General features: G+C 38.1%; 1 protein-coding gene across 2 annotated transcripts in view; it reads right to left on the reverse strand.

Annotated features, from left to right (window-relative positions):
• The window catches only part of LOC306878681 (arf-GAP with GTPase, ANK repeat and PH domain-containing protein 1), a 206,450-nt gene that overhangs the window by 126,360 nt on the left and 67,256 nt on the right, over positions 1–12,834 (reverse strand). The window lies entirely within an intron of this gene.

Below are 12,834 nucleotides of genomic sequence, written 5' to 3' on the forward strand. Positions count from 1 at the left end.
TTCACTGTTATGCTGATGATACCCAGCTCTATATTTCTTCACGACCTGATGAAACTTACCAATTTGCAAAACTAACGGAATGTCTAGTTGATATCAAAAACTGGATGACTAGCAATTTCTTACTGCTACATTCTGAAAAAACAGGTATTAATTATTGGGCCAAAGACTTTTGCATGTAATAACCTAGATCACTGTCTAATACTTGATGGCTGCTCTGTAAATTCTTCGTCATCAGTTAGGAACCTAGGCATACTTTTTGATTGCAAACTTTCCTTCGAAAAACATGTTTCTAGCATTTGTAAAACTGCATTTTTCCATCTTAAAAATATATCTAAATTACGACCTATGCTCTCAATGTCAAATGCAGAAACATTAATTCATGCATTCATGACCTCGAGGCTAGATTATTGTAATGCTTTATTGGGTGGTTGCTCTGCACGTTTAATAAACAAACTCCAGCTGGTTCAAAATGCAGCAGCTAGAGTCCTTACTAGAACCAGGAAGTATGACCAGTTAGCCCAGTTCTGTCAACACTGCACTGGCTCCCTATTAAACATTGTATACATTTTAAGATCTTGCTAATTACCTATAAAGCCCTGAATGGTTTGGCACCTCAGTATTTGAGTGAGCTCTTATCGCATTATAGTCCTTCACTCCGCTGCGATCTCAAAACTCTGGCCATTTGATAATACCTAGAATATCAAAATCAACTGCGGGCGGGAGATTGTTTTCCTATTTAACGCCCAAACACTGTTCGGGAAGCAGAAACACTCTGTCAGTTTAAATCTAGATTAAAGGACCCATCTCTTTAACCTGGTTTACACATAATACACTATCGCATTTCTATAATTCAAATCCGTTAAAGGATTGTTAGGCTGGATTAATAAGGTCAACCGGAACCAGGAACACTTCCCAAAACACCTGATGTACTTGTTACATTGTTAGAAGAATGGCATCTAAGGTAATATTAGTCAGTTTCTTTCTTATTCCGAGGTCACCGTAGCCACCCAGATCCAGACTATATCCAGATCAGATGGTGGATCAGCACCTAGAGATGATCTCTACAGCCAGGACACCTAGATGAGCCCCAGAGACTGATTCCCAGTGAAGACCCTGTCTCCAAGACGGCCATCGGGACAAGACCACAGGAACTAGATGAGTCCTTTGCACAATCTGATTCTGCTTTAGCCTAGATTTAAACTACTGATTTTGTCTGGCCAGAGGAGAATGACACTATTTTGACAAACTATTTCCCCGTCTAAATACTGTCAAGCTGATATAAAGCCACCCAGATTTATATCAAGCTGATGTAAAGCTGCTTTGACACAATTTGCATTGTTAAAAGCGCTATACAAATAGTATTGATAAATAAAATTTAATATCCCATGTCAAAAAATAAGATGGAGCCCATAGCACCCACATATTACATAATCATCTTAGACCAATGGCACTTTGAAAGTGTGATGCTGTACAGTCTCAAACCAAAGAAACAAAATTGGAAACAACCTTTATTTCAGCAAGATTTTGTTCAAAATTACCTCATTCATGTTAGCTATTCGATCATATTTAAGTATATCAGGGTATTAAGACACGAAGGGTCAATGAGGATTTGCTCTGTACTAGTACAAAACAGAAAAGTCTTCATGCAGACCATGTTCTCCTGGCAAAAGGCACAGACTGCAAAGATGCTTCTGAAAAAGCAAGTGAATCTTTCATGAGAGTCATAGAAGCACTTTAAAAGTCATCCACTGGAAATGCTTCTTGTACAGAAGGGGCCATTGTGAGCACTGATTGTGAGCAGGCAGACATTAAGACATCTGCTAGTGACCAATCACGGTCACTGTGACCATAATCTACCAGGCACAGATCCAGAACTGAGCATGGAAAGCTTGCCGATAGAGACATCAGCCAAGGACGGGAGGAAAGGAACTAGGAGAATGAGGAAAAAAAGAGCTACAGGACGGATGGTGGCAGAAATGCTTGGCTCAGTGGAAAGCCAGTGCCGCTTTGGGAAGTAATGCACAAAAAATGAGCTCACTGGCAGGATTTAAAGGGGCATGATGACAGAGAAGGGAATTTACACACATAACACTCACCTGTACAAGCAGGAATAACCTGACTGCAGCTTCAAAGAGGATGTGACCTCTTCAGAAGGTGAACAAAAAAACATAAAGTGAGCAATATCTGCCCAGACACTTACACAAAATGGCAGAAGTGTTTCCCTGCTACATCCTGAGTAATTGGCCAGGGTAAACCCATGGCCTTCTCTTACACTTACAGGACAAAGGCCATTTACTCCCCATGATCAAGCCTGGGGACTGGTTTGTTTTTTCGCTTCCCATTAAATCCCGTACAAAGTTGAACATTCTAGCCTTTCAAACTAAACTCCATCGACCAGCACTGCTCCTCCATTGCTGAATCTTCATCAGCACAACAGCAATAGAAATTTTCAACCTGATATTTAATGTGTGGTGAATGTGAGTTTGCAGTCTGTATTGATATCTGTAAGGAATATTTCAGCCCTTATACAGCCACTGTTTCTCACAAGAACCTACAGGACAGACAGGAAGACAATCTCACTGAGACAGGCAGATGACAAGAAGAGTTTGAACAGCTAAGTATACCTGTGCACAAAACCAAAAGGCAAGATGGGACACTGATGATGCACAAGAAGTTATTAAGATAAACAGAATATTGTGGAAGCTGATTGTCTCTTGTCCTTTCCTATGATTATCATGCTCAACGGCTGCCTGAACAGGTGACACCTGCAGCAAAGCAAAGATAAGCCAACTGCTCTCCCACACACAGAGCTGTGAATTCCTAACGCCACACAAGATGTTCTTCCTTCTGATCCCACTTCTGGATGTAAGCCACAGAAATGCTTGGGAGCTGCTATCAATTCTATGCAGCTGCAACACTCTTGGAAAACATGCAGATGTGGCCTAATTCCTTGGCGCAGGTGCCCTGGCAGGCACTTATAGGGATGCAGAACATGAGCATGAGAGGTGGCAGACCACAGCTGCCCTTCACTGCAGAGGTGACAGACACAACGCTGGGTAACTGTGGCGCCATGATAGTGCAATCAGAAAAGAAACAGAGCTTAAAAGCTATAATGCTTGTGCATAATGATCCAGTAAAATAAAAGTGATGATACAACCTCTAATTTGCTATATAAAACAAAATGGCAAAAAACAAACTCAAACGTTTGGTCACAAAAGTAAGAATACTTCACCCTATATAAAGTGATCAACACTAATCATCCAAAGCACAAATTAACTAGGTACTATCTACCTAGATATTTGGATGGATGGATGGTTAAAATAAATAGTACATTTTATTTGTAGGATAAATGTAAAGTTTTATTTTAGGTAATTACTAATATATTTATATTTAATTTATACATTTTTAATTTTTGCATTGCATTGCATTATATACTGCACAATGTTACTTTTTTTATTTAACAGCATCAACCAAAAGAAGTTGTTTGCTATATCTAAATTAAATATAGCTATTTTTCCAGTTTTTTTAGTTGTGTTTTTTTTGCATGGATTAATTTTTATTTCTAATTTAAATGTTTAAATGCAGTGTAAAATAAATATAAATTTCATTGCAATTTTGCATGTTTTGAGATTAGATAGTGTGCTATCATATACCATGCAGCTTTATATCGGCCACCCTGCTCTTCAAAATATATACATTTGGCACACAATCAAGAAAAGTGACTTACAGAGCATTAGGTATATAATGAAGTACACAAGATATTATTATTTTGTTTGTTTGTTTCTGGAGATTTAAACCCATCATCATCTCAGTGAAATGCTGATGGAACGCTACAACACAAGGACGAAGATGTGAACAGCTGTCTTGCTCTCTTCACCTCTACATCTATTTTCCAAACTTTTGGGCAGCCAAATCTCAGCTGGCACACCCAGACGGGCTTCCCCCACCTCCAGTTTCACATTCCCAGGCAAAATCTCACCGCTCTGTCCCTCGCTTCCTTTATTTTCCATTTCATGCACAGATAACAGGACAGAGAACAAGTAGACACCCATGGAAAAGACATAACAAAAATAAATAAAACTAAAGCTGAAGAGTTTCCACTACGATCCCTCACACCACCCATACACACAAACAGACAGATGGGCAAAAACTCATTCAAATCCCAGAGCAGAGTAAAGCAGTGGGCAAAACTGCAGTCCCTATGCAAAACAGCAACTGAAAAACGCTCCATCTGTGAGGGACATTTTATTACTACAGGTCAAGTCTTGCCGTTCAACACAATTTAAATGGACCATATCCTACTATAGCAATTAATGTTAGTCTAGTTTCTTTTCTTACATCAAAAAGTCATAAGTTGTACATGACCATATTTTACACTTTCTTTTAGAGACAATCTGATATTGCATTATGAACAATAGTACAGATTATTCTTTTGTTTAAATGTCCAATAACCACAGACTAATATTTAATATTCAGCCTATATAATATTTAATAATGCAGACAAAAATAACATTACAATAATAAATCAGTGTGAATAAATCAGTATATATAAAATTATTTAATTCACAAGTCATGTTTGTGATTTTTTTCCCCCATATAAGCTACAGCTTCTGTACCCGGGTTGCATAAAGCACCTTAACTGTAAGGGAAGCTTAAGGGCGATCTTAAGGGAAAATTACACTTACCACTTGCACTGACCTTTAAATCAAAACACACTGCCGCTGCACGTGCTATTACTGTTTACACTTTCACACAACGAACGCGTCATTCTGTACATGCTTTCACAGATTAAATGCAGCGATCCAAAACAGTGAATCTAATCATCATTCAGACTAAACTTTGCTGAGTTAACCCATTCCTCTTATCGGCCAGACATATTGGCATAATTTTTCATATCGGGCCGATGCCTATATTTACATTTAAAGCCATTATCGCCCGATTCCGATATCAGTGCGATAATACTTCATTTGACTCAGACGTCCGACGCATGCGCTTTGCGCCAAATTGCAATACCTCTCCTGACCTAACAGGGCCAGTGTTTGCGCAATCTCTCGCCACGAGTTAAAACCCAAATAATTATCTTTGTATTCTTTCATGCTACAGTTGTACAAATTATGATTATAATTATATATATCTAACTTCGTCTATGTAGGTCTCCATTGTCGATGTAGCTAACCCGCATTCCGGTTTGTTCTGTTTATGCAGTTTTTTTTCGGCTACCGTGTGAATCTATACCCCCATGGCAGGGTTGCCACCTTGCGGATAAAGTAATTACTGCAAGAGAGATAAATGCGCATATGCGACCTGCGCGTACAAAGTACACGCGGTTACAAAAATCTGGCAGTGCATGTACAGTACACGCATACTATTCTGGTGATGAAATTCACGTCAAGCGCAGTGGACGCTGTCCCACGCTTACGCGTAAAAAGTGTATGTAAAGAGTATAGAGTAAAGAGTATACTTTGGCCTTGACCCATATCTAATAATAGCTACTGAAGCTCTCACACACGCACAACATGACACAATGTAAAATTCTAGCTAATGATCACAACAATGGTTCACTAAGAACGCTGCAAAACTCCCTTCCGCTGTTTAGCATCTGGTTTCCTCCGAGCATGTGGCACAGCTCTAATTTATCCTCTCTCAGACACAAACACACACTGACCTTAATACCAGCTTGGATCAAATCAGAGTCTACGAGAGTATAAACACTGAGATAGAATGTAATCTGCTTCCAAACACTCAGTCAAAGTTGTCAGGTTGCCTGCTCTATCTTCACAAAGATCTCTCAGTATCTCTCACTCACTAGCAGGTGTGTATTCAGACACAGCATGTGTTTAATGGGATCATGCTGTGGTGTCTGGGGGTAATGAACCAAAGAATGGGATGCATTTGTGATCCGTGAAGACCCTGCTGATCCATATACTAGACACTTAATTAAGCTAAATGACAGAGAAAGAAACACTACTGTACATACGGCTGCATGCAAAAACATACAGCACAACCAGTGTAGTCTGATTCACAAGCAAAAGACAAATGAACTCAGGAGTTAAAGGGTGGACTCAATCTAGCAAATACTTCACTAGGCGAATTCACTGAATCAGTCCAAACACAGACATCTCTACTTTCACGAGTTCGCACTAACATATAATATGATTGAGCAATTAGTAAGCATATTTGATTTTAACAAATTGGATAGCTGAGTCATGAATCAGTAAAAACACATGAAGTAACCAGGTGTAACTGTAGCCAAACAAAATGCTCACGCTAAAATATAAAAAGAAACAAGAACAGAAAACAATGATGAGCATATAATACATAAAATGGTATTTTAAATTACTAAAAAAAAAATCATAAGAATGACTCTTTTCCATTAAAATGGGTGTAAAATTATGGATATTGTTAGACAAAAATGAACATTGTTATCTTTGGTAGCTTATATCGCCCACCCTAATATTCACAAAAAACAAACAAAAAAAAAAATTGTGAATGCTCAACGGCTTTTCTATTATTAATTCTGGTCAATCCATGATATTATCAATGATATTTTACCTTTTTTAATTATTGTATTATATTGCATTACCAATAAGATGCTCTGTTTGGCTGATAAGTGTCAGAAACAGGACATTTATTTTGACCAAAACACAGAAGGAGCTCCCATTCTTAGTCTTGTTTAGTTTGGTGTCTTGGTTTAACAGTTCGGTCTACTAATTGAAAGGCAAATGCTACTAAAAGCTTTTATTACATGCTAATAAATATTTAATGCCATGAACTTGACAGTTACAGTGTTGACTTATTTTATTTGTGTTTTTAGCAGTTTCTTGTGAAAAATACTATAATAGATTTGTATAATTTGCTTATTTTACAGATTTATCACATTCAAATTTTTTTCAACTTGATTCATTTTAAATAGATGTCTAATTATAGTTAGCAAATATTATGTAAAACAAATAAATTGCATGCATCCAAACTACAAATCTTTGGCAATATAAAATGTACAGTAGTCCAAGAGAATATTCTGTGTGAGAGTAGCGTATGCAGTGCTGCAGGTTTCTGTTTTTCTGTTCTCTTCATCCCTCATCAGAGAAAATACCATATAGTTAGAGAGGGCTTGTAAGCACGTGTGTGTGTGTGTGTGTGTGTGTGTGTGTGTGTGTAGTGCCCATGCTCCACTGGTCAGGTCAGTATTATGGCCTAAAGCTATAACAGTCTTTCTCCCTCTGTCACAAACACAGTACACACACTACTACCGTATGAATGTGCATCACTGAAACACAAGCAGAATTGACACACTCATTCTGTAAACCTTGCTCCAACTTTCCGTGACCACCGTCAAATCTGGAGAAGTCAGACAGCAAAGGTAAGACACATTAAACTACTTCATTAAACTTTAAAATAGGTTTCAAAGGATTCTGTGCCTAACAGGGGCTGCTTCAACTACCACATGGTGCATAAAGGCAGAGGCTGGTCCGCTCCACCCCCCCATCCCTGTTCACTCGGTTAGGGCTCGTTATTTTTACACAGCACTGCTTCCGCAGTGGTACGAAGCCAGGAGTAGCCACAAAGGACTACTGCAAAGATGTACACACACACTTAGTCTACAATCACAACTACTAGCAGTGAACCCAGGAAGACCCTCTTCTCATTAAAAATACTCTCATAAAGATCATTATATGGCATTTTAAGGTGTTGCTCAAGCAGGTGATGTCTGGACTGCAGTGAGTCCTGATTTTCTTTCTACTAATCCCAGTTGTTCTCTTCTTTCTCTATTCAATAAAACCAGCATGTGTCAACCCTCACACACAAAATAACTCCTTTCAGCTCAATCCTTCTCCATTACTTCCTCCTCTTGAGCCACATGGGAAACAAAAGTCACATTTAGTTTGTCCCTGCTGTGTCTTTGTTCTGGAGTGGATGTTCTACAGCACACTGGAGTGATGACAGCTGCATGGATACCGTACAACTCAACGGTCCATTTCTGGCTGCAATCCACAGCCAGATTTCTTTCACATTATGTCTGTTTTCTTCAGAGCATAGCCCATTTAAAAAAATAAAAATAAAATAAGATACAGAACCAAATGATTTTCATGACTTTCGTTTCTGTTAACAGTTCCTAGTTGTGCATTCTTCCACTGATGTGGACAGAAGAACACCATACTGAAATATTTAAATGGCGTTTCCTGCCCTACTATTCAGCAGCACCATAAAACACAGTGCAACCAGTGTAGGCCAATTCTCAACTGAATGACTCTTAAGGCCCATTCAAACCAAAATGAATGTTCGGTAAGATCAATATTTAAGTCTGTTAAGACCAATACAAACATAACATGCAATTGGTTTTTGTTTGTTTTTTACAGAGAGGTTTTCTAATCTCTTTTCCATTGGACTGAAAAAAAAAATAGGCCATCCAAAAAAGATTCACACTTCGTTACATGCCCAAACAAAAATATGACCCTGGACCACAAAACCAGTCTTAAAGGGTAACTAAACCCCTGGTCAGAGGCTAACTCCACCCACTGGCAATATTTGAAAAATGCTGGAAAAGTGGGCAGAGCCCAGCGGCGATAGAGGGGACGTGGTGAGCTCGTGCAGGGGCGTGGTTAGTAAGTGCCATCATAAGTCACAGGGGTATGCAATGTCCAATAGAAAAATTCAACTGCGGTAGACACCGTTCAACCTGAAGAGGGCAGCACTCGGACGTTTTTACACCATATATTGTAGAATTAAAACGCTTTATAACCAAATGTCAAAACATTTACTCGAATCAATGCACAGCACTAATAAAGACACAGTCTTACAGACCATTAACTCAAAAAAGTTGCTTTAGGGTTGGGTTTAGTTACCCTTTAAGGGTCAATTTTTCGAAATTAAGATTTATACATTATCTGAAAGATGAATAAATAAGCTTTCCATTGATGCTTTCCTTGAACGTAAGGACCCTTGCTGTCTATGGAGGATCAGAAAGCTCTCGGAAATTTATCAAAAATGTCCGAATTGTGTCCGAATGTCTTAATTTGTGTTCCGAAGATGAACGAAGGTCTTACGGGTTTGGAACGACATGAGGGTGAGTAATTAATGACAATTTTCATTTTTGGGTGAACTATCCTTTTTTTGAATATCAGCAGAGTAAGGAAATGTTCATACACAACATGCTTTTCCATTATTGTTCTATGTAAACATGCACTACATTGATGCCTTTGACTGTTGAGGTCATGTCTTGCATCTTTTGCAGCATCTCACATGAGCACTGCGTTCTAAAAAGTGAAACTTTTCAAAAACAAGAACTCTTTTGGTGTGAATGGCCCCTATAATCTTAAGTGTTAAAAAATACAATATTTAAACCCTACTTAAAGCAAAAATCCACAGCAGTGTCTGACTCAGTGTCACTGACAATGACTGTCTGCAAAAAGACCATGCGACTTCTATGTGTGAGTGTATGCGACAGTCTGCTTCCCTTCTACTCTTAGACACTCGTCCCATGAGAAGCTCCTGCCATGCTCTTATCACATCCAGCATGTCACAGTTCCACATGCAACCGACATTACTTCTGCATGGCTGTAGATGTAGGTCACACACACACACACACACACACACACACACACACACACACACACAACCCCACCCACCCACTTATACCTGACACCAATAGATGGCTCATGTTGAGGCTGTGGCAGATAGTCACAGTTCAGACCCTCTGGCCATTCCATAAAACACAAAATTCACCCTACCAACAACAAACACCTGAGCAGAACAATGAAATGGACACCCTTGTGATCACACTGTTCCAAAGGAAGCTGAGAGTAAGTTCTATTTAAACACAACCCAATGACTCAATGTAAAAAACACTGGCGCCTCCATTACTTCCTCTAGCCACTTCAACCTAAGAGAATCAACGATACGGGGATTATACGACTTCTGCTTTTCATAAGCATTACATTTTTTTGAAACCTAAGACACCAAGTGTAGCAAAAAATACAAATCTTTCTTAAGGTGTGGCCACATTTACTGCTTCTCTGTGAAATTTCACGACAAAATCCAGTCATTCCAAATGAAATTTGTGCAATTGGGAGTTTTCAAAGTGACAAACTTTCCCCACTCAGATGATCATGTTGCGCTAAACAACAGAAAGCTGTCATACATTTCTACACTCTTTAAAATGGACCTTTTTTTGCACGCTTATGTGACCTACACCTTTAACATGTTATAGGATTTGGGGGGTCAAAAAAACGAAACAAAAATAAACCTGACCTGTCAACCACAAGGCGATAAACATGTGAAATGGAATCCAGCCTAGATTTCTTTGGTACTTTAATGAGTTTATGAGAGACATTAATATTCAGTTTGTTCAAACTGGAACATTCTCGAGTTCATCTCACTGACTCAAATGATTCACTAAGCGTGAATAAGCACACACTAGAGGGGAAGATTTTACACGAATAATCAATTAAATATTGTTTTATGACATAAAGCTACTGTACAAATTCAGAACACTTGGAATATAGAGCGAAAAGTCATACAGACTACTTTTATGATATGTGTGTTACTTGTGCGTCCCACATTGATGATATTTACACATGTAGGGGTCAGCCAATGAAATTTTGGTTGAATTTTGCTTTATAGCCACATTGACATTCTTCTCTAATTTATGTACACCAACAAAACAATGTTAATCTAAATGGTGCTTCTACGATGAAAACTGAAATTGAAAGCAAAAATTGTGAATACAGGGGAGAAAACCAGAAACTGAAAAAAAAAGAAAAAAAAAAAGAATTGAGTGATGATACTTGTTCTTCTTTCAAGTGGCATTACAAACACAACAACTCTTAAAATATTGGGTGGTACACTGAATACTTTTAAAATAATGTATATTATTTTAATATTAAATATTAAATTAGGGAGCTGCAGGGCACTGTTCATGGAATACTGTAGAGCATTGGTCTCAAACTCAATTCCTGGAGGGCCACAGCTCTGCACAGTTTCTCTCCAACCCTAATCAAACACACCTGATCCAACAAATCAAGGTCTTCAGGATCACTAGAAACTTGCAAGCAGGTGTGATTTGGAGCTGGTTGAAGCTAAACTCTGCAGAGCTGCGGCCCTCCAGGAATTGAGTTTGAGACCACTGCTGTAGAGAGACAAATTGGTTACAGTAAGTAAGTGCACACAATCATTATTTCAGGTTTTATCTTCATATATAATTGCAGATCTGTATGGATGAACAGCCTGGGATTTGCAGTACAGATCAAACTTCACACACAAACGAACACAGTTGTGTGTTACTTATTTTCTGTCTTTGAACTACAGCCAAAAAACTGCAACACTGACTATAACATCATGCCTTCTAAGTCGCAGGCATCCTTTGAGTGAATAGGACAGCAAACGCCCTCTGAGGACATCAGTTGCTTATAAACAAAATCCATATGTAGGTCCCATCTGTAAATATACCCTGCAGGACTATCTAACGCTGACTTTGCAAATGAACAAAAGTCATACCCCATCCGGCTGCTGGCTAACAGAGCAATGCTTACTGAACTGAAAGTGAACTAATGACTCCAAGGTTGCATGGTGAGAGAGCTACGTGCACACAAGCTGAGTCATGAAACAAGCAACCATCTAAAAATAAACCTCAAAGGAGGCCGGTGTGTACTAATGTACATAGTTTAGCTATGCAGCAAAAATGAAAACCATTCTAGAAATGCAAACGATCAGAATTTGATTTGTTTACCATCATGTTAAAAAAATTATAATAATCAACTAAAATCCCTAAAAATCAACTATATTGATTGAGAAATGAGAAAGTACTGTTATTCATAATCCTTGCATTTATGTGTTTACATTTTGTATAACTATTTAAAATATCAGCTCTGAATTACCCGTTTAAGATGAATTTCAGCCAAAATAAAAATAGATAGAATGGAGCATCACTAAACAGTTCCAGGTAAAGCCGCTCATTTAGAAGGAAACATGACACTGCTCTAATGTAAGATCATTATCTAATTGGCAAGAATGTATTCCTTCTGAAGAGTCAGGAATGCCTCCGGAATCTGAGGAATGTGGAAACGGCTAATCAGCCAAGGTGCTGTCTCACCCCACAGACACTAAAGGTTTTACTACAAGCCGCGTCACGGGCATTAGCACTGACCTGATCATTAACACTGTCCTGAAATAATCCCTCTGCTAAGCTCCGTCACTCACACAAACTTGAAAAAATACTTCCAATTTAATCAAGACTGCATCACCATCATATTGCAAAATTCAGAATTTAACACTTTATAAACAGAACGGTGTTGTTAATATCCCATCTAAGATTTTTCATTCACTAAGCAGGAACAGAGAGTATGACCCAAAGCAGTGGTTTTCAAACTGGGGGTTAGTATTAGTTAGTTAGATTTTATTATTTTACTTATATTTCCTGACAAATGTACCAAAATGTGATATTACAGTTTCATTACGCTGTCTTACAAATCTTGAGCATACATCATAATTTTATTTTGACTGAATTATTTTAGTTTTTAACAATAATAAGAAAAAGTATGTTATTATTTGAAAGGTTTATACACCTAACATTACTCTAATCAGTCAACTTGGTACCAAGTAAATAATCTACAGATAAAATAATGTGCAGTAGTGTGAGTACAGTGACAATACAAAAGCCAATTATTTCATTTTGAAAAAAAAAAAATATATTGTCTCTATAATATGACTTAATTACTGAGTAAATTTATCTTTCAAGATTAAACTGCATTGCTGTGATTATAATTTAGTAAGGAGGATCCTTGCAAGAGGATTGTCATGCTAAGAGATAAAAATAAAAATGGTCCAAAAGGCATGTTT

This window comes from Barbus barbus (genome assembly GCF_936440315.1).
Source record: "Barbus barbus genome assembly, chromosome: 13".
NCBI classification, from domain to species: domain Eukaryota; kingdom Metazoa; phylum Chordata; class Actinopteri; order Cypriniformes; family Cyprinidae; genus Barbus; species Barbus barbus.